The sequence below is a fragment of the Ochotona princeps genome, chromosome 5, assembly GCF_030435755.1.
Source record: "Ochotona princeps isolate mOchPri1 chromosome 5, mOchPri1.hap1, whole genome shotgun sequence".
Taxonomy (NCBI): Eukaryota; Metazoa; Chordata; class Mammalia; order Lagomorpha; family Ochotonidae; genus Ochotona; species Ochotona princeps.
The window spans coordinates 9,532,731-9,555,578 of NC_080836.1; positions in this window are offsets into that span (position 1 = coordinate 9,532,731).

The following is a 22,848-nucleotide window of genomic DNA, read 5'->3' on the forward strand; positions in this document are numbered from 1 at the left end:
AGTCTCCAGAAGCTGTGACCACTTACCCTTTGAGGGATCCTTTGCTTGATCTTGAGTAGAGTTCTGAGTTCAGTTTTAAGCTGAGATGGACCCTCTAGGGTCATCAAGAGTTTCCCTTCTGAGTAGCAACTCCTGCTCGCTGTTTTCTTTTGTGGATGCTGGAGATTTTCGTCTTCCTGGTCTCTCATTTCCATGATCACTTCCAACCTAGGAAGTCATCCGGGCTCCTGCGAGGCATCTATGCTCTTTGTTTATTCTTCATTCTGGGAATTTTCAGAACATCCAGTGGGTGCAAACTCATTCACTGCTCTCTTAAACAGTGTTTTTGCCTATCTTTCATTTATTTTGCCAGTTGTTCTGGGCAAAATGGTCAAGGCAACCTAGTTGGAAGTGTTCACACCTCTTGCCGGAGCTGCATGGCCAAGCTCACATCCATCCTCTGTGCTGTGGGTAGTAGGCGCTCCCCTTCCATAACCCTTGGAGCTCCACTTTGACTACTTCAAAGCCCAGACACAGCTCTTCCGTGGAGATTTTGTTTTTTTTCACTCTTGGTATAATTAATTTATCAATGAGTCATTACAGATTCCAGCAAAGGGTTTTGCTACACATGAATAAAGATGATCCCTTTGTAGGTGTTTTATTTATAAACTGTAAATATGTTACAGTGCATACACACACAATGCGGCATTTTTGGAGATGTTGAAGAACAGAAAGAAAAGTGTGTTGACTTTTGGATGAGACAGACTTGGTGTTTGTGATTCCATCTCTTCCCTCTGTGTCTTGATCTTTTTAAGCATTAAATGAGACATGGGAATCCCCAACAGTCCGTGGGGGCTAGCAGCCTTCTTCACCCTGCCCCTCCCCAGCGTCTCGGGAAGCCACCACCTACTCCATGTTTGATGTAATCCCCTGTGGGGAAATCAGCCTCTTTTTTTTTTTTTTTTGGTGGGCTGAATATGCAGTGGGCAGATTGACACGTCCTGTTCTCAAGTTTGGGGCTACATGTTGCCATCTGGAGCTGTCTCGCGTCAGGGAAACAACGCACCTCCCCAAGTGTCAAGGCTGAGTCACCAAAGCCTTCCAGCAGCCCACAGCTCCAGGACCCGGTGGCCCAGGCTGAGATCTCCAGGAGTCAGCTCCCTGCTGGGGGAACGGATGAGCAGAAAACACAGGGGGCCGAGAGGGGCAGCGGCAAGCTGAAATTTGAACTCTTCTGTTGCGGGGGTGGGGGTTGCTCATGCTGGGTTGGTCCCTATGTGCTGGAAGGTCCGACCTCCCGGAGATGAGTTTTGTATGTGTGGTGATTGGTCATCAGTATTGTGGGGCAGAGTGAGCAATCATGTGCATCACGGGGTTCTAACAGTGGGGTGCTCAAACTGTGTCCAAGGCTGTGGCATTGGAGAGGATCCAGAGAAGTGTCTGGGTGGCCCTTCTGCACTCCCTCTCTGTTGCTAAGAACTCCAGTTCCACTCCTCCTGCCCTGAGGGGCTGAACCCTCACAAATAAACCTAATTTCTCTATTCACAAGACTCCGAAGGACAGAACTGCTAACATTTTGGGGTAATTTTTCCATTTTTCATCTTGGTGTGATTTTTTTTTTGCCTTCTCATTTTTCTTTACATAATGTGACCATATTCCATATGCCACTTCATATTCTGGTAGATTCCACCACAGTTCAGAAACAGTTTCCCTCTGCATTGATTGTTAGTTTTCTAAAAATAGTCAGGCTTAGCAACTGCAGGATATCTACTTCAGGCCTGGGTATGCTACAGGTGACTGCTACTGGCTCCTCAATTGGAATGACCAGGAAAGGGTGTAGTAGGTATGACTGCATATTATTGTTAATACCAAAATAATGTATAAACAAGCTAAGAAAAAGCTGTACAAAGAAAAATCATTCAAGGTCTAAGATAACAAGATTAAAAGACAGTTTCTCCATCTGACCACTTTTGGCACCCACTTCTGAACCCATCGCTCTCACAGACCACTTGCAACCCTTGCTTTTCTGGGAACTGCTTCTTCAGCTGTGAATCAGAGTTGTCAAACGGGGCCCGGCGGCCGTGGCCTAGCGGCTAAAGTCCTCGCCTTGAAAGCCCCGGGATCCCATATGGGCGCCGGTTCTAATCCCGGCAGCTCCACTTCCCATCCAGCTCCCTGCTTGTGGCCTGGGAAAGCAGGAGAGGACGGCCCAATGCATTGGGACCCTGCACCCGCGTGGGAGACCTGGAAGAGGTTCCTGGTTCCCGGCATCGGATCGGCGCGCACCAGCCCGTTGCGGCTCACTTGGGGAGTGAATCATCGGACGGAAGATCTTCCTCTCTGTCTCTCCTCCTCTGTGTATATCTGGCTGTAATAAAACGAATAAATCTTTAAAAAAAAAAAAAAAGAGTTGTCAAACGACGCAGCATTTTTTTTTTTTTCTAGTGTTTTCCATTCAAAAATTCAATCACAGTGAAACTTCTACCTCCAATTGGGTAAGTACCTTTATCCGTCACACAGCCAGGCATCAGAGTTGAGGAGGTGCAAGGTCATGGACACAAATTATGGAAGTGTGGTGATGGGCATCTTGCTGGCAAGATGGCCACTTGATTCCAAGTGGGTGCAGCATGTCAAAAGACAGGACATGCATGTCTGCATGCTCTCTTTCTCTCTGTTAATTATTTGCTTGTTTATTGGAAAGGTAGAGAAAGAGAGAGAGAGATATCTTTCATTTGTTGGTTAACTGCCCCAAGTGTCCAAATGGCCAGAGCAGGGCCAGGCCAAGTCAGGAGTTTGGAACCCTAGTCTGTTCTTGTGAACGGTTGCAGAATCTCAATCACTTGGACCATCTTCTGCCACTTTCCCAGGTACATTAGCAGGGAGCTGGATTAAAAGTGGAGCAGCTAGGACTCGAATGGGCGCTCTATCTGGGTTACTGCCTTTGAAAGTGGTGCCTTCAGTGTGCCAGCACCTTTTTCTTTTAAAAAGTCACCAGGTTTCAGTTATGTGTGCTCCACCCTAGTGCTGTAATCTAACTTTTGCCGTTTCCCTCGAGTCTCTGTCTCTTAGTATCCCACAACAAGGACTCATAGTATTCCACAACAAGGATGCAATTCAACTCAGGGTCTTTGCAGATGGTGGAACCACACCCTAACCTCAGTCATGGGAAATCCCTGCCTCACCATTGCCCAGTGGAGGAGCAAAGCTCCTAGCCAGAACCCAGGATTCCTTATCCTTTGCTCCTGCTGATCTTCAATATTCACGTCACCACCCAGGATCTGGTCATGATGCAGATACCCTTGAGCTCTCTGCTTGCACCTCCACTTCTTGAATCCTCCCCTTGAGGACTGCTTTATGAAGCGTGTAGTTCAGTGCCAGGAGTGTCACACTCCTTGTCTTCTTGCCCATACTTTGTGGTCTGTTGTTGCCAACACTTGTGTCTCGCTAAGCTTTCAGTGAGGGTTGTTTCTGCAGCTGGAGCAGTGACCAGGATGGGGCATTTCCTGGATGGGCATCCTTACTGGAGAGATGAGGCTCTGGCGAAGGTGTTCTACAAGAGGACCATGTCCCACATGAGGGCCCAATGGATGCTCAGAGTTTTGGATCCTCAGTGTTGTGATCTGGAAACTGTGAGGATGATTCTTCCCTGTCTCAGAGCTTGCCTGTGGAAATGTATGTGGAACATGGACTTGGTAAAACCTGGGTTAGGGACAGTGGGTGCGCATCTTGTACACCCCCCACTCCTGAAGAGAGGAAATTAGCAGGTGGGGCCTTGGGGAAGAGAGGATGGCAGGAGAGTGGGGTTCATACGTGTTGTTAATGCCCAGGGAAGAATAGGGTGGGGTGGAGGGCTGGCACTATGCTGCTGAGGTCTGTGATGCTGCCATCCTGTATCAGAGTGCTGCTGGTTTGATCCTTGGCTGCTCTGCTTCTCATCAATGGCGCTGCTAATGTGCCCGGGAAGGTAGCCAAAGATGGCTCAACTGCTTTGGGTTTTTGCCATCCATCTGGTAGACCTCTTGGATGGTGTTCTGGGCTTTTTACCTTGTCTCAGTCCTGGCATTTGTGGTCAAATGAATGAATAAATAAACTTATTTTAAGGAAAGATGAAACAAGACTCTCTCTCCCTGCTCCACCTCCTCCTCTTTCTGTTTTCCTCCTGTCCCTCTCTCCAAGGAGAGGACACGACAAGAAGGCAGCCCAGGACACTCACCCTCACTGGGAGCCTGATCTGTCAACACCTTGGTGCTGGACTTTCAGCCCTGTTACTAGAAGCAAGTGGCTGATGTGTAAGCCACCCAGCCTGTGGTTTGGTTATGGCAGCCTGAGCTGATCAAGGTGAAAAGTTGGGCTCAGAGTATTGCGCTGGGGCCATGAGCTATGCTGGCATCCACATCAGGACATGACAGTGAGCAGACAAGAAGCCCTGTGTCGAGTTGAGCTCTGCATGAAACCCATGTTATCTCTGTGTTGGGTGTGAAATGTGGCACGTGGGCTGGAGAAAAACCTAGCAGAGAAGGCCAGGGAGAGAGCCTGCCCCTCCATGGCTGTGGCTGGCAGGACCGAGGTCTGGCCTCTCTTGTTACCTGACTGCCCTTCCCTCTTGTGTCTGAGTCTTTTCCAGCTTTTCCTTGTGGTCCCAGTGCCTGAAGGCAGTCTGAGATGAGAAGATAGTGGCAATGGTGGGATAAGAGGCCTTTACGGGGCTGTTGTACAGTGCTGTTGGGTGGGGGCAGAGGAAAGGAGAGGGCAGCACAGACAGCTACCTGAGGATGAGGTCCCAAAGGGTGTCTCACACAGGACCTTCTCCTGCCCCCAGCCTTCAGCAAGGGCCTCTCTTCCCGGGTCCTGACAGGTGCACCGGATGGAAGGAGTCTTCCATTGTCTGGCAGGTGCCTCAGCTGAGGGGGCGGGGTGACAGGGAGCCACAGCCAGCTGCTGCCTTCTCAAAGGTGGGCATGTTGCCAGTCACACAGGACCCCACACCTCCCATGTGGCTTCCTTGTCAGGCAACAGAGGGAAGGCATGGCCATGTGGCTGAGTCCCAGTCCCTGAGTGACACCACGGTGCAGAAACCCTGCTGTCCTCCCTCTCCTGGGGGTCCCTGGGAAACCTGCCAGCACCCTGTCTACACCCACAGCTAGCTCTGTCACTTCTGTCCTCAAAAATCCCAGCAGTTGGGAAATCCCGCTTCCTCTCCCTGTTGCTGGGGCTGGCCTGAGGTTGGCTCACTCATTCGAGCAGCATGGACTGAGCGTCTCCAGTGAGGTGCCAGTCTCCCAGTGGGTGAGATGCACTCAGATGTGCCAGGCACAAGAGGCTGTGACTGCACACGTGGCATTGGTAGGAGGGAGTTTCAGGGGAGGGGCTCTGGGTGGCTACTTTCCAGGGAAGTGGGGCTGTGACTGGGGCCTGAGGGGGTGGAGGCAAGGAGCTACTCGGAGCTGGGGCTGCCCAGAGAATGTTGGGGAGACTGCTGCCAGCAGCCTGCGTGCTGGCTTGCAGATACACCGGTTGGGCCGGGGCTCAGAGACTGAAGGGAGAGGAGAATGAGGAGGAGTGGGTTCCTTCCAGGACAGCTGGGGATGTCTTTTCATTATTCTTTGGCTCAAAATAGAATTATCTTTGGAAATCACATTTGACAGGCAGTCCAGGCAGCTTGCCTAGGCTGTCTGTAGGAACTGGTTTCCTCGCCTACAAATGCTTCCCTCTACTGTTCCAAAGAAAGAGGGGAGGCAGGCTTCTGTGGGTGTAAAAAAAAAAGTGAGAGGGCGGAAGGCGAGGGTGTAAGCTGATGGATTTAGAATTGTGAGGCCAGGAAGGGTGGGGCAGAGGGAGCTGGCATGTTCCAATAAAGCATACAGACCCTGCATGGCTGGGGGTGCTGACGGGGAGTCCCACTTGTCAGGAGAGTACCCTGGCTTTTGGGTGGGTGTAGGAGGTGGGGTTAGGGTCTGGAGATTCCAGATTTCTTTCCGCCTCACCCCAGGAGCATCAGTGCTGAATAGCGTGATTATGTGCAATACATAAATATGAACTATCTGTACACCTCTGTAGATCTAACTCAGAACTAAGGTACAAAGAACTGAAAGCAAATCTGAAGGCTTTAATAAAAACTAGGACTCAACACTGCAATAAATCAGAAGTAGTGCCTCGTGTACATACTTAACTATTTACAGATGAAAACAGGCACTACCACAACACTAATCTAACTATACTCATTTATATATAAAAAACACAAGTTTCATACAGCACAAAAAAACCTTCCATTATAACACAGAAGTGGTATTACCAGACAAGCATCAGTGAAGTATACTGCCTTTTCTAGTTGTTATTGTACAATGCTGTAGATAATGCAGCCCATGCAAGACACCCGAGAACACTAGAGTCCTACGCCCGGGTAGTTGCTAGGAGAAAGCAACCCTCTGCAGGTGGTGCTGGGTACCACTACGACGTCTACTGCAGCCATGGTGGGGAGGGTTCTCCATGCAGAAGGGTAGTTACAGTGACAACTGAAGTCTTGAAGGAAGTTTTAAACATTCTTTCTTAAACCAAAACATTCAACAAAAGATGTACATGAAAATTAACTGTTCAGATACCTTTGCAACTTAAAAATTCAGATGCATGTTACTCGATAGAGCTGCTGATTGTGAAAGTCGAAAGTTTTATTTTCTTCTTGTAAACAAGTTAATCCTAGTGCAGTTCAGTGCTACACACTTTCAGCAAAGAGAAGGCAGACCTGGCCTGGTGCCGGCCATCGGCGGCAAAGCTCACCTCAAGACCCCGTTCCTGGCTCCGGCGTGATGTTTACCTTTTGCAGAAACCATTTAGTTGACAGCTTTTAGAAGACCAATTTAACCAGGTGACGTCCGGCACCCAATACTGGGCTTAACAGAAAGCAAACGAGCCTCGGATGTTTTCCTGCTCTCAAAGAACATGTGGAAATGAAGAGGGTGAGGTTGAAGTATGGTAGAAGTAGACTGCCAGTCCTTTTCTGGTGTACCATTTTCCTACAGATATGGGCACACACCACGAGCCAAAAGCTGACACCTGAATTACATTCCAACAAGGCAAATATGCTGCAAACATGCAGAGATTTCATAATGTTTGGCACATGGGAACTCCATTTTGTCCGTTATCTGTATCAGTTTACTGAGTCGATTTTCATCCAATTCTAGCCAGGGGAGGGCATATACACTTTGTAGGGCTGTATCTATCCAATTCTGCCTGTAACAAACACCCAAACATCCTAAAATATTCATTAAGACAGACAAGTGTAAAGTAAAACTCTGGAGAACACCAAAGAAAAATGGCCATGCATCTGCTCTTTAATGTTTTCCTACAATATATTAAAACAAAAACAAACTTTCAGTCTCTTCACAAGTAGTACTCTATATTCTCTGGATTTTCTCAGTGAGAGCAGGCAGGGGAGTTGAGGAGAGGGGACCAGAGCCAGGGAAGTGGGTCAGACATTTTTAAGGAAAGTCTGCAGATTCCAGCCCAGGGAATGGCCACATGGAAAGTGTGCAGTCCTATGTGGCTGGCAACATGCCCTCTATTGAGAAGGCAGCGGCTGGCTATGGCTCCCAGCCACACCCCTCAGCTAAGGCGAGGCTGCAGGATATTGCAAAGATAGGCAGTGCCAAACTGCAGAATGCAACCATTCTTGGTTCATGTGCTGTCATTGGGAGTGTGACATGTGAACTTGGTGCTTTATTACAACTGATGCCCATGGGGCACCTGCTGTGGATGAGGTGAGCCATGTGGGGTGGGCAGGAACCAGAACACTGTCTATGAGGTCCTCAGGAGCTCACTTGGCTGCCACCCATCCTGCTGCTCCCCAAGGGGCTCCTCGTGCATGCCAACTTGGTGTCACCAGCTCCACGTGGAGGCACCAGGCTACAGGACTCTAACCCCTGGTTTCCATGGGGGCTCCCTGTACACTCCCTGGGATTTCCACTTGCAGCGGCCTTAAGGGATTTGTAGAGAAGATGGGTCTCTGAGTTTTCACCCATGGCTCAAGAGCATCCTACATTGTAACAGCCTCCTCTGGCAGTTACCCTGCCTCCTCAGTCTCTGATACCCACATCAGCAAGTGCATCCAAGATGGGCCCTCTCTTCTTACCTGCTGGCCTTGACCCTGGTCCAAATGGTCAGCATCTCTTGTATTTGTGACTATAGGAATCTCCAGCTTGATGCTTCTGTTTGCACCCTTAATGCTCTGACCCTGCATACCTGGGCCAGCATTCAGCGTGATCCAACAGAGAATACTCGAGTTCTCTAACCCTTGGTCCTGCTCCAGCTCCCCATGGCTTCCATCATTTCCCCAATTTAAGTTCAAGACCTGGCCCCAATTTCCCTGCAGCTCCTGGTCCCACCCTCTGCCCTTGTGGACTGAGCTGTGGATCATCCTCTCCCCAGCACTCCATGCTTTCTGCTTTTTTTTTTTCCTGCTTACAATTGCTACTGGCGCTTGCAAGTGGAGTCTCCCCCACTGGAAGGTGAACAGCATATGAACAGGAATTTGTTGCGTCAACTGCTGTATCCTCGGAGTGCTGCCCATGTGTTGACCAAGGGATGGAGCAACACGGCTGGAGCTCTGAGGCTGCTGTGTGCACCTGGTGAACACCTGCGAAGTCCTCCGCAGTCAGCAGCCATCTGTGCATGTCTGGCTGCAGGGAACTCCAACTGCGCAGCCAGGAGCAGGCAGCCAGCAAGAGCAGAACCAGTTCCCCAGCATCTTGCAGGTTCCAAGTTGGGCTCAGGTTCCTTGGCCAACCCACCCAAACTTGTAGCTTCAGTGTTCTAATACAAAAAAATGCAGAGGAAAATATGCCTTCCCCAGTAACAGGAATGGAAAACTCACCAAAACTGATGAGGCAGTGGGGCCAGTGATCCCTCCTGTGTTCCAACTGTCGTGGCCCAGTGTATTTTGTCTTCTGGGTGCCTCATCTCTTGAGCCTTCCACCTATGTACTCTTGTTAGTAAGTATTCCTGATGCGTGCATTTTTGAATTAAGCTGAGCTAGGGTCAGGCGTGCATGGTTTCTTTCTTTCTTTTTTTTTTAGATTTACTTATTTTTATTGGAAAAGTGGATATACGGAGAGGAGGATAGACAGAGAGGAAGATCTTCTGTCCATTGATTCACTTCCTAAGTGGCCACAACAGCTGGAGCTGAGCCAATCCAAAGCCAGGAGCCGGGAGCTCTTTCGTGTCTCCCACGTGGGTGCAGGCTCCCAAGGCTTTGAGCTGTCCTCGACCACCTTCCAAGGCCACAAGCAGGGAGCTGGATGGGAAGCAGGGTAGCTGGGACTAGAACTGGCACCCATATGGGATCCCTGCGTGGTGTGCATGGTTTCTAACAGGCTTTCTGCTGACTTTGTATGAGCTTTTCAGCTCAGAGCTAGCAGGAAAGTGAGAGTTCACAGCTGCTGACCTCCACATATTTATCTCCTGCCCTGTGGAACCAGCTGGCTGGATCTACTTCCCACCTACAGAACATCAGGGAAAAGCTAGTGTTAGGACTCCTGCCTCATCTTTGGGTCTGTTGTAGAGCTGGGATTCAGGCCCCACTACCTTCTGGGGAGGAGGGCTCTCCGTTCTAGAGGTGAACAGAATGAGTCACTATGTGCCCAAGATGAGATGGTAAACTTGTTTCTTTTGTCAGCCTGTGGTCGCCCACACAATGGACCTCCCACAAGCTGGACACTGAGCGTGGTGGAGGAGCATGGGGAGGGTGTGGACCCAGCAGCAGACCAGGCTCCATTCCCACGGAGCTCAGCCTCCTCTGGCCTTGTAGCTGGCCACTCTGGTGGTCTTGATTCATTTTGTTTGACCTCCTAGTGTGGGATACTCCAGAGCAGCCAGCGAGGCAGAGAAGCAGATGGCAAATGCAGCACAAAGGGATACAGACTGTAATGGAAGAAGATACGGGTAGAGGGTGCCCAGCTCAGACTTGGGGAGTTCCAGTGGAGCTCAGCCTGAAGTGTGTGTGTGTGTGTGTGTGTGTGTGTGTGTGTGTGTGTGTATGCACTAAGCAATCAAGGAGGCTGATGCCTAACTGGGAGGTGGAAGACATCTTCTAGGGGCCCAGGCAGGGTGTTAATGAGTTTGTGGGGCCCTCTCCAGGGCTTGCTTCCATGATCATTTGGGAGTTGGGCATTTTTGAGATGTGTAAATTGGAGGCAAGGGTACAAAAAAGGAGCAGTGGCTGTGATTTTAGCCAGTGCTGGGGAGGGACACCCAGGACAGGTGGAGAGCTACTGGAGGGGCATGAAGACCTAGGACATTGGTCATTGATTGGACACAGCACAGGAGTTAAGGGGAGGAGTCTTTTGTAGCAGTTGTGGGAATAGAGAACATGTAGGGTGATCCAACTGAGCTTTGCTCAGGGAGTCTTCTCCAGGCAGGGCTCAGGGTGGCCAGATGGGGCAGCCAGAGGCTTTGGGACTGGCCAGCTTGGAATTTTCCCATGCTGAGAGCTTGGCACACAGCGTGCTGAAATATTTATCACAACCGGAAATTGATATTGGAGAACTAAATTCTCAAGAAGTAAATTGAAAGCAAAGGAGGGTGGGACCTCTGAATCTCAATTTGTAGCGCTCGGCCCCTGCATATTTCATTCACTCCTCAGGGTACTGGGAACCAGATGTTCAGGATGTGAGGAGGCTTCGCTATTCACACTCCAGCGCTCCTCCTTGGCAGCAGCTCATTATTCTGGGGCCGTGCGAGGAAGGTCAGATGCAAAGATGTCTGAAAAAAAGCACAGCAAAGGAAGTCGTGATGGATGGAGCAGGGGAGGGTGGGCTTGTACTGAGCCATTGAGGGAACAGGAGATGAGGAGTGAGCTCAGAATCACAGGCTACAATGAAAGACGGGGAAAGGCAGTGGTGTGTTTGGGAAGAGGGCTGAGTGTGGGGTACACTAGACCTTGATCCTTTCACCAGCTCTGGGAATTTAAAGAAGTTTCTTATCTCTGGATTTTGTGAAGTATAGATAGTACATTATCACTGTTGACATCATCATCACAAACATCTTCGTTGTAACCATCGCCACCATCATCATCACCATCACCCTCAATATTATCCTGGTCATCTCATTGTCATCACCATCACCACCATCATCATCACCATCACCACCATTTTCCTGATCATATTGGAGGAGGTGCTGAAATGGCCACAAGAGCAGGAGCTGAGCCAATTCAAAGCCAGAGTTAGGAGCCAGGAGCTTCTGGATCTCCCATACGGATACAGGGTCCCAAGACCTAGAGCCATCCTCCACTGCTTTCGCAGGCCATCAACAGGGAGCTGATGAGAAGTGGAGCAGCTGGGATATAACCGACGCCCATATGGGATGTTGACATTTGCATGCAGAGGATTAGCCAGTTAGGCCATTGCACCTGCCCCGAGAAAATTTCTTATCTCTGCATAAGAAGTGACTGTGAGCCTGTCATGTGAACCAATCTGTTGTTTGAGACAACCATGACGTTTCAGACTGCTGTCCCATCCACTCCCAGTGGAGGAAGCTGAGGCATGATACACGAGGCTCACATTGAACAAAAGCTGGTGAGCAAGGGGCAGATTGGCTTTGTCCGACAGCACAGGTGTCTCCACTGTTGAGGGCCACACAAAATGCTGTGAGTTGCTGCTTTGCAGCAGGTCACCTTCCAGGGCCATTGTGACCACATGTGTACTTGTGGCTGAGGAGCAGTTGTGTCCCAGTCATGTCCAGGGGTGGCTTGCTCAGACTGAGCCCCACAAGGAATGAAGTATCCAAGGACATTTCTGAGGCTCTCCTAGGCATTGGGCAGTACACTAGCAAGTGCCGGATCCTTGGGTCAAGATCCAAGAAGCCTATCTGTGTGTCCGGGCTGTAGCCAAGGTGGGTACATACAGACAGTGCCTGGAGACCATTTCCTCGTTGCCCTTGGTCACTACTCCATGACATCCTAGGGACAAAGCCAGCGAAAGGGGAGGATGGCCGGCCATTAGACTTGTGCTGGCAGAGACTGAAGTCTTGCTGGATCCTGCTCAGGTGCCCAGATGTGTGCCTGGCACAGGTCCTGGCAAGTCAGCAGAGCAGCTTTAATCAGAAAATTGTTCTTCGATGACTGGAGAGTAACTGGCTTAATGGACTTGAGTCCTGGCATACTGTGATCACATCAGTGCACTCGCAGCAGAATGCATTTTCAGGGTTGAAGTGAGGCAGGAAGGTCTTTGCAGTTATTCCACCCTGCTGCCTCATTTCCGTCTTGCACTGTGGAGTCACCTCTGATATTTACAAGTTATCTGTGGCGGTTTTTGGCGAAGAGGAAGCAGACAGGAAAAGGAGACTTTTTCTTACTGGGTTAATTAATCTTTATCCACTTCATTAAAGAGTTCAAATTGATTTTCAGAACTCAAATCAGTCTCAGTTCCCAGAGCTTAAGCATTTGCTAATGTTTTACAAATGTATCCATCCCTCACTCCTTCTCCCTGCCTCCTGCCCCCTGCTCCACATTTTTATTGGAAAAGGAAAGCACACATGGTAATGATTCAATGTCAAGAACGTAGGGTTAAGAAGCAAGTTAGGGGGAAGGAGGAACCCCCGCGGAGGGTGATGTGATGCCCTGCACCTGTGGGTGAAAGACATATCTGGCTTGCAATTGCAACAACTGCCTAATTTCTGGTGCCGCAGCCTTCTTGTGTCCAACACACAGATCTTGCATGTAACTCATGGGGTCTCTGTGAGGCCACATGAGATGCGCCGAAAGACACTCCTGGCAGGTGCTCTGGGACATGGTCCATGCTAGGAACGTGCTCTCTTTTGCTTTCTCTGCCTCTGTCCTCTAGGGGCAAGGCTGCACGGCTGTGAGAGGCCAAGGTGCTTTGGAACACACAGAAGGGCTGTGTGGGGGTGTGGGACCAATTCATGACCCCGGAAGTACAAGTGTACACAGCATGTGCAGCCATGCTTGTGAGAGAGCACACACATGCTCATGAGGAGGCCCTCATACAATGGTCTTACCCCCTTTCCTGTAGCCCTTGACCCGTTGTACCCTAAGTAAGATTATTAAAAAAAAAAAACCCATGCCTGTAAGGAGTGCACACATGCAGTAATGAGGATGCCTACACATGCTGGTGAGATCACCTACATGCCAATGAAGACATGTACAAACACGTGTGTGAGGACATACACATATGCTGTGGGAATGGTGGGAATGCCCATACACACACAGATACACACACAGACACATACATGCCCATGAGGACATGCTCACACACACACCCATACACACACATGCCCATGAGGACTTGCTCACACACACACACACACACACACACACACACACATGCCCATGAGGACATGCTCACACACACACACACACACACACACACACACACACACATGCCCATGAGGACATGCTCACACACACCCATACACACACACACACCCATGAGGACATGCTCACACACACACACCCATACACACACACACACATGCCCATGAGGACATGCTCACACACACACACACACACACACACACACGCCCATGAGGACATGCTCACACACACACATCCATACACACACACACACCCATGAGGACATGCTCACACACACACACACACACACACATGCCCATGAGGACATGCTCACACACACACACACACACACACACATGCCCATGAGGACATGCTCACACACACACCCATACACACACATGCCCATGAGGACTTGCTCACACACACACACACACACATGCCCATGAGGACATGCTCACACACACACACACACACACACATGCCCATGAGGACATGCTCACACACACACACCCATACACACACATGCCCATGAGGACATGCTCACACACACACACCCATACACACACATGCCCATGAGGACTTGCTCACACACACACACACCCATACACACACACACACATGCCCATGAGGACATGCTCACACACACACACACACACACACACACATGCCCATGAGGACATGCTCACACACACACACACCCATACACACACATGCCCATGAGGACATGCTCACACACACACACACCCATACACACACATGCCCATGAGGACATGCTCACACACACACACACATACACACACACACATGCCCATGAGGACATGCTCACACACACACACACACACACATGCCCATGAGGACATGCTCACACACACACACACACACACACATGCCCATGAGGACATGCTCACACACACACACCCATACACACACACACCCATGAGGACATGCTCACACACACACACACATACACACACACACATGCCCTTGAAGACATGCTGATTTATCATGTGCATCTCTGATGATCACCTATCATCACCTGGAGCCTGAGAGGGGGCAGTATTCTATTGTTGTGCAACCATGCCCTCACAAGCCCCTATAAAGGACCATGACAGGGAGGGGCTTTCTGAGGGTCAAGTGCTTCCATCTCTCTGGCATTCTGACTTTTGGCCTCCCCAGTACCTGCTTACTCTCTGGCTTCTTGTGAATAGGCTCCGAGGACAGCTAGCACCAGAGCATGGCCCCTGTGTGTCTGTATTCCTCACTCTGTTCACTGCTTGGGTGGGACAGTAAAGATAGCAATGCTAAGATGCTTTGTATTTCTAATGTGTGTACTTTTGAGAGTTCCAGGAGAGGTGAGGCCTAGCAGTGATGGAGTGCGGGGCAGAGAAACCAGGGAAAGGTGAATGTCTGCAACTTTGTAAGTGAGTCCAGATTATTCATTGTATGTCTCTTAGGATAACTTATATGGTTAGGGAAGCTGGGTCTTCAGTGTAATGGATGAACTTCAGGGTAATGACCATTTGTTCCTCTTGGGGTTTTGATTAAATGGACTTGCCATTTGCTCATGTCTGTTGGGTCCTGTTATCACCAAACTTGGTTAACAAAGACTCCTTAATAAACTGTAGACTTTCTTGTCATGATCTCGCTCACACCTTGCAACACCACCACTCAGACTAGGGTAAGCACAGTACCATAGTTGAATGCATGAAATAGATGAACTTCCTCCTAAGACTTTGGTACTCAGTGCTATCAGACTGGGTGGATCATTTGACATAGAAGATTCTCCTAGGGTGCTTGCCACTGGGGGAAGGCTGGGACTTCTATAAAGCTGTTTGACTATGAACCAGACTTTACAGTATGAAGGACTAGGATGCCTCCAAGGCTGCCAGCCCAGCTGCTTTGGTTCCCTTTAGTCCCTGTTGCACATGTAGGCTGACTCTCTTCCTACATGGTGCCTGGAGTCCCATGAACACAACACCTGGGGAATTACACCTCTGGCCCCAGGAGCACAACATAACTGATGACTTCACTTCTTCTAATCTCACCAACGCTGCAGAGCAGCTGCAGCAGGTGGAGCTGACCCCACTCCAGGTCACACCTAGCTGGGCCACCTGCCTCCGTACAGTCCCACCCATTCGTGCTTTGTCCTGCTAGGTTCATGCCCCAGTTTCTCCCAGGCAGTCACATCTTAGCACCAGGCTCTGCTTCTAGGAACTCCAACCTAGCATAATGCACATCAGTTTGCACCCTCCTGCTGCTTCAGGAAATTTCCAGGAGCTTGAAACAGAACAACACTGATCTTTTCTCTTACATTCTTGGGGGCTGGAGGGCTGAGAGAAGCTTTGCTGAGCTCTGAGGTCTCAGCAGGGTTGCTCCCTTCTGGAGGCTCCGGCAGGGGGAAATCTGGGCCTCTCCAATGGAGTGGGGGAGCGGGAGGTGAGTGTGGGGCACAGAGGTTTGTGGGTGGCAGGACATGGGTGTACCTGCATGCCCCCTGCCCTGGGCTTGTGTATGCAGAGGGCATGGCGGGCCATGTGACCTTGGAGTTCATCTGCTGGGGCTTGGGGAACCTCAAGGCTCCGAGACCTGCTGTCCGTGGAGTTGCGTCATGCTTCCCAGGCTCCTGCAACTTAAGATCCTGTCCTAGAGTTGCCCTGATGATTTTATGGCTGTAAGAAGGTACCTCATGTTGTGCTGGGGAGACTCTGAGGATGCTGGTGGGCTCAGCCTTCATGGTGTCATGGAGACTGAGCCTGTGCTGCACCTGGGGTACAGAAGTCAGACCTGTAGCTAGGAGCCAACACCCAACTCCTGCCTGCCCTTGGCTCTGCCCTGCTGCCTAGGTTGGCTCTCTCTTCCTTCCAGCCCAGGCTGGGCTCTGTGTGACCCTGTGGGAGGAGCTTAGCATCTCAAGGCTGCTATGGGAGACCTCCTCTGCATGGCTTAGTGATTAGTTAGACCAGGCTGAGTTCAAGTTGATTTTGTATTTTTTTTTGAAAGGCAGATATACACAAAGAGAGAATACAGGGTTCCAAGCATTTGAGCCATCCTCCACTGCTTTCCCAGATCACAAGCAGGGAACTGGATGAGAAATGGAGCAGCTGGGTCTTGAACCTACACTTATATGGGATACTAGCACTGCAGAGGGAGGCCCAACTTGTTTTGCCACAAGTCAGTCCCCATGGTCACCTTTCAAATTACTGTTGTGTTATCATTGCGTGTCTATTCCTCTGGCCATGATTTCTATAGATTCTCATTCATCATCTAAAAACCTCATTTTCTCTGGACCTCTGCCTTCTAACACTGGCCCTTGTCCTCTAGGCTTTCCTGCGATACCTCACTTTTCTATTGGGCTGGCCCCAGTGCCACCTGACCCTGTGTCTTCACATCTCCCAATGGTTGGATGGGCTCCATTAACCCTAGCTTCCTAAGAAAGTGACTTTCAGAGTTCCTGTTTTTAATGCCTGCATTGCTGGCCATGCATTTATTCTGCCTGGGAATGGTGCACTTGTGGAAAACATTTCTGCTCAGACTTCAGCGACATTGCCCATTGTACCAGGATCCATGGCTGCTGCTGTCCTTAGGGCTCCTGGAGTTTCATGGGGGTGCTATCTTGTCTGAAAGCATCGCATATTCCTTGGACCCCATCCAATTTCCCCATGTTACTTGGTTGGATGTTTTCCCCCTCCCTCCATTCTGCTTTGTCTCCTTTTACAGAAGTTTTATTTATCTATCTGTCAGTTGTCTGAACTTCTAGCTCAGTCCTTTAATGGTTGATCGTGAATCGCCAATGCTCTCTTCAATATTCTGGGAAAATATCTTGCTTAGAATATTTTTCCTTTTTTTATTGAACTATTTATTTTGGTGCCATGCATTTAATATTCGAGAATATTTTTTTACTCTCTGATTTTTTATGATAGTATGTATTTTGGATTCCTCACTTATCTTCTTAAATCTCCGAAGTACGCTAAGTAGACGTCTCTCTTTTTAAAGTTATTTCCAGAGACCTGCTAACTGAATTACAGTGAATCCGTGAGATTGTCCACTTTTTCCTCTAGTTTTTTTTTAAAAGATTTATTTTATTACAAAGTCAGATATACAGAGAGGAAGACAGGCAGAGGGGAAGATCTTCCGTCCGATGATTCACTCCCCAAGTGAGCCGCAACGGCCGGTGAGTGCTGATCTGAAGCAGGGAACCAGGAACCTCCTCTGGGTCTCCCACGCGGGTGCAGGGTCCCAAGGCTTTGGGCCGTCCTCCACTGCTTTCCCAGGCCACAAGCAGGGAGCTGGATGGGAAGTGGAGCTGCCGGGATTAGAACCGGCGCCCATATGGGATCCCGGCGGCGCGTTCAAGGCAAGGACTTTAGCCGCTAGGCCACGCCGCCGGGCCCTCCTCTAGGTTTTTTTGAAGGAAGTAATAAGTTCAGGTGACAAGGAGCTGTTGTTTTGGACTCAGTTCCTGCTCTGCACCCCTACAGATCAGAGCAAATGTTTAAATAGAGTCGTTGAGGCTCAAGTGCCACACCCCCCAGCTGAAACCACGCAGTTCATATGACCATCCTAGAAACTGGGCTTTAAGTGATGGCAGCCAAATATCCAGAGATCAGTTTTCTCAGCCTTGGATCTTAGACTGAAATGTAACTGGAATTAAAAGTGATTTTCTGATATTCCAACTGCCCTCCCTCCCGCCCTTATTTAAATGGAGAGTAACTGAAATGATGAGGTCATTTTTTTGGTTCTGTTCCTGCAGCTTTCGGCTCTTCGCTGACTGAGGAGATCTAACTCTTCTGTTCAGTCAATTGAAATACTCAAGTATTGCCTGAACTGAGAATCATAAATGACAAGGTGATCTGATGATGTACACTGGTGCTAGCAACACTGACATCCCATACTGGAGAGCAGACCTGAAGCCAGAGCCAGGAGCCAGGAGCTTCTTCCGGATCCTGCATGCAGGGGTCCAAAGATTTGGGCCATCCTCCACTGCTTTCCCAGACCATAAGCAGGGAGCTAGATGGGAAGTGGAATAGCCAGAACATGAACCAGCATCCATATGGGATTCTGGCACTTGCAGGTGGAAGATTAGACAGTTGAGCCACTGCACCAGCTGCTTGAGTGTGTGCTATTCTGCTGCCTTCTGGTAAATCCTGCTTTTCTTCTCACCCCTCTCTGCATCCCCTGGTCACTGTCTCACCCCTTGGGAATATAAGAACATGGACTACGCCTAGCGCAATGTCCCTCCAAGCCCATTCAGGCATCTGCAACAGGCTTGTTCTAATTCCACGAGTGCATACCACATACCCTACAAGCAAAAGAAGACAGAAGAAGAAATCAGAGAAATGGGACCACTGAATGTAGATGGTACTAGGATTCCATATGGGACACGGTTCGTGTCCTGGCTTCTACTTCCTATCCAGTTCCCTGCTTGTGGCCTGGGAAAACAGTGGAGACTAGTCCAAGTCCTGGAGACCCTGTTCCCACACAGGAGACCCAGAGGAGGCTCCTGGCTTCGCATTGGCTTAGCTCTAACTGCTGCAGTCATTTGAGAAGTAAACCAGTGAGTGGAAGATCTCTCTCTCTTTCTCTCTTCTCTCTGTAAATCTGCATTTCCAATAAAAATAAATATGTTTTTAAAAATAGATGGTGTGGGGAAGAGTCAAGGGATGATGCAAGCAGCTTCCAGAAGCTTTGCTGCATGCAAGAAAATGGGGATCCCTGTCCCACAACCACAGAAACCTTCATGAGGTGCCAGCTTGCCAACCTCCTTGGTCTCAGTCTGGTGAAGTTAGTCTGGTTGGATTTTTGGCCACTGGGGTTGTAAGGTAGTGACTTTGTGTGTTGGATGAAGCCATGAAGGCCACTGTGTTGCCCCAAACCCCCAACTCTGCCCAGGTTTAGGACTGGCTCTTCCTTGGCTCCTGGGGGAGGTTTTGGCATGAGAAGAAAGGCTTGTGTATCCGAGGCCTTGGGCCTCTCTGGAGAGCCTGTGCCAGCTGCCTGATGGGTGGCTATTCCTAGTGTTCCTGGGGTCTACCTCAATAGTGTCTACATGTGGGAATCAATTTTCCTCATGGTTCTGGAGGTTAGAAGTGTGAGAGCAGAGTGTGGGTGGGTTTGATTGGTTTTCCCTGAGGGCTCTCCTCAGTGCATATACTTTTCACCCTCACTTGGAGAGTCCAGTCTTATGGATCAGGACCCAACAATATCACTCTGTTTGGCCTGGATGGCCTCTTTAAGGCTTGGTGGGAAGGAGGGGCACATGACCATGGTCAAAGGCTGGTTTTGTTTTCTCGGGACCCTGGCTAGTGTCGGATATTGATCTTTGAGCAGTTGGAGACGATAGCTCGCTCAGTCACACGGACCTCTCATGTCCATGTGTCTGATCCTAATGCAAAACTGCATGGTGTCTCCTCCTGCTGGCAGCCTCCCAGTGTAGCTGGGAGAGTGGAGTGCTGTCCACTCTCCTGGGGGCAGTTCTTGGATACTCATGCCTGGTCCGTCTTGGAGCCTGACCTAGGTACCTTTTCCTGTTGCTAGTTGAAATCTGTTGGCTCTCAGTGCTGCAGGTGTATCTGTGAATGTAACCATGCCTTTTCCAGTGTCAGTGACAGAGGTGCTGCTCTGTGCTTTGCTTGTAAGGAAAAGTGTGCTCAAAGCCTCTCACATGCACTTCCTGTGGAGCTTAGCGGCTGGAGGCCTCACAGCTGCAGGATTATGGGGAAGGGGTTAGGGTCTGCCGTCACGCTGCCTCTTAACATTGGCTGGGAGTCACAGCAACACTGATGTCCTAGCACGCCTTCACTGCTCCCAGGCACAATGTGAAGTGGCACCACTCTGTTGTGGGACGTGTTTGAACTGCTGTCTCCAACCTTCACCAGCTAAAATCATCCATCATGTCCTGTACTCCCAATGAACCAACCAACAACCCTCATTGCTTTGTTCATTATGATGGGCTGTGTCATGTCTCCCTACCTGCAGAGTTCATTCATTGAAGCCTTGGCCCCCAGTGTCGCTGAACATGCATGCTTTTGGGGATGGGCCATATAAGAAGATCTTGCAAGCTGAAGGCTATAACAACGATGTCTACTGAGCAAGGGATAGGATGACGCTTTGTGGATGCTGTGTGTGGACCAAGAGACAATGGACAGGTGGTGACGGAGAGAAGGTTCTGGATTTCGAATTTGCAGTCCCCTTGGTCCCAGACAAGGGGAGAGGGTACCACATGGGGACTGGGTTCATGCCATCATCACAATAGGAACAGTGAAAGTGGGGGAGTACAGAGGGACTCAGTGCACATGAGCAGGTATGTGCATAGTTCATTCAGGGCTTCTGCAAGTGCAGCCCTGAGAAGATACTGAGGACTAATTCCTCCTCCCTCCCTCCCTCCCTCTTCTTCCCTCCCTCCCTCCCTCCCTCCCTCATGTGTACTCTCTCTCTCTGCTGACTCTCTCTCATACTTTGAACATACATTTATCAGGCATTTTCTCCCACTGTTCCAGACCCAACACAAGGTTCCAAAGTGATACTGACAGTAGGAGTTGATCTTGCCTTGATCTAAGGTGAGGTCTTGCCTTGACCCACAGGACGAGCTGCCATCAAGATCCTCCCACCTGCCCCGTCATCACTGAAGTTGTTACTGCTCAGTCTGCCCTTGGCAGCTCTGTGCTGCCTGTGTGCCTTTGGGAAAGAGCAGAGGGGCTCCAGGAGATGCAGAGGCTGTGATCGCAGAGGCAGGAGGGAAGGGGTCACAAAGGTGAGTGGTGCCCTGTGGGGACTGCTGTGTAGAACACCTGACCTGAGTCTGCATCGAGCAGGAGCCAAGGCTCCTGCCTGCACAGGTGCGTGTGACTTGCACCCTTCCTATTGTAGCCATAGGGACAACCCCTATGTAAGGCAGCACACAAAGCATTAGCCACACTTCCTTATTACTTTCTGCACCAGGGACTCCCTTGGCCAATTTTGAGAAAACTTTGGACCTCTTCTCCAAAGAGTGGATTTCCAATGCAGCCGAGAAAGTCTGCAGGAATCTCAAAACTGCCATCTGCATTGAAGCACCATGAGCCACTGTTGGAGAGGCCAGGGTAGGTCTGTGGAGGATCCTGCATGGCCAGCTCCATCCAGTAAAGGAGGTTCTAAGTATGGTTCCAGAGCAAGTAATGGGAGCTGAGTGACTGTAGGAGGCAGTTCTGTGCCTGTAGCGTGTGAGGGACACATCTACGGATTTGTCAGGTGGCGGGCCCAGGTTCTGTCCATCGTGCTGTGTTCTCCCTCTCAGGTTCATGGAGGAAGGAAGCGCTGGGTCAGGAACCTGCCCCAGTTCTTCTGGGGCTGGAGCCCCCACTTCACCAGCCCACTACCATTGCATCCAAGCCTGGCCAGGGGCCGCAGGACATGGAGACTATGAGTTCCTCCCCAGGGGCTGGCTTTACTCCTGCTCAGATTGTGCTGACATTTGGGGCTTGAGTTGCAGCCACATTTTCAAATGTTTCTGTTCGTTTGCACAGAAACTCGAGCAGCCTCAGCGGCCCTGATTGCATCATTAATCATTGTGCGGCTCTGAGCTTGCGTGCCCAGATGGGAAATCTGCTCTTTGCTTCCTTTTTTCTCCTTGGATTTTCTTTCTCTGCCTCCCAAGGAGGATTAGACAAGCCGGGGCTTCTGTGCTCTGCACCAGGACCCTCACCCCACACCAGGCTCCTTCCCCACAGCTCCACCCCCATCCCTACCAGCCCTGTCCCTGCTCTCCTCAATGGAGCCAGAAGTGGTTTGCTCAGTGTAACCCAGGGGTGAGGTGGTAGCATGAGCACGCATGTGCATGAGCACATAGCACTCGCACATGCACACACGCTTAGTACACATAAGATCACATAATTGCACATGCACACACAGAGAATGCATGTGTACACATGTGCCCACACACATGCACAGGCACATGACACACACATGCCGTGTTTTGTTTTTTCTTTCTAAGAACCGGCTGGCTGGCTGCAGAGTCCTGGTCAATCGAGGCCAAGTCACTCACTCACCAGGGGAAGTCACACGATGGAGATCAATGGTTCTGTGCAGGAAATGGCAGCATCTCCCCGTTTGTGTTTCTCGTTCTCCTATTGACAGCTGCAGTGCAGAGGAGCCTGTGATGCTGGCTTTCAGGGAGCTTTGTAGTCTGACTCCTCAGGGTCCAGTGTCCGGGCCTCGCTGGTGGTGCTGTCCTTGTGTGCCCTCTGCACAGGGAGTTGGCCGAGGTTGGCACCATTGCCCAGTTCCTGCTCTTGTCCCCAGCTAGATTGGCTCTTACCTCCCTGTCCTTGAGCTGAGCATGGCAAGGTGGGGCCTGTTCACACTCCCAAGCCTGTGTGGGAGCGCTGCCTGTTGGAGTTCAGAACAAATTCACCTTTGGACTTGGGCCCACCTTCCAATGAACTCACTCTTGGACTTGGGCAGAATGGAGGTGGAGCTACTTTTCTTCTTGTTGGTGGCCTGGCCACAAGACGTCCAAGAAGCAGCAGACCTCCCAGTACCCTTGTCTGGGTCTCCACTCTGTAGTGAACAGGAGAACACCATGGGTCCTACTG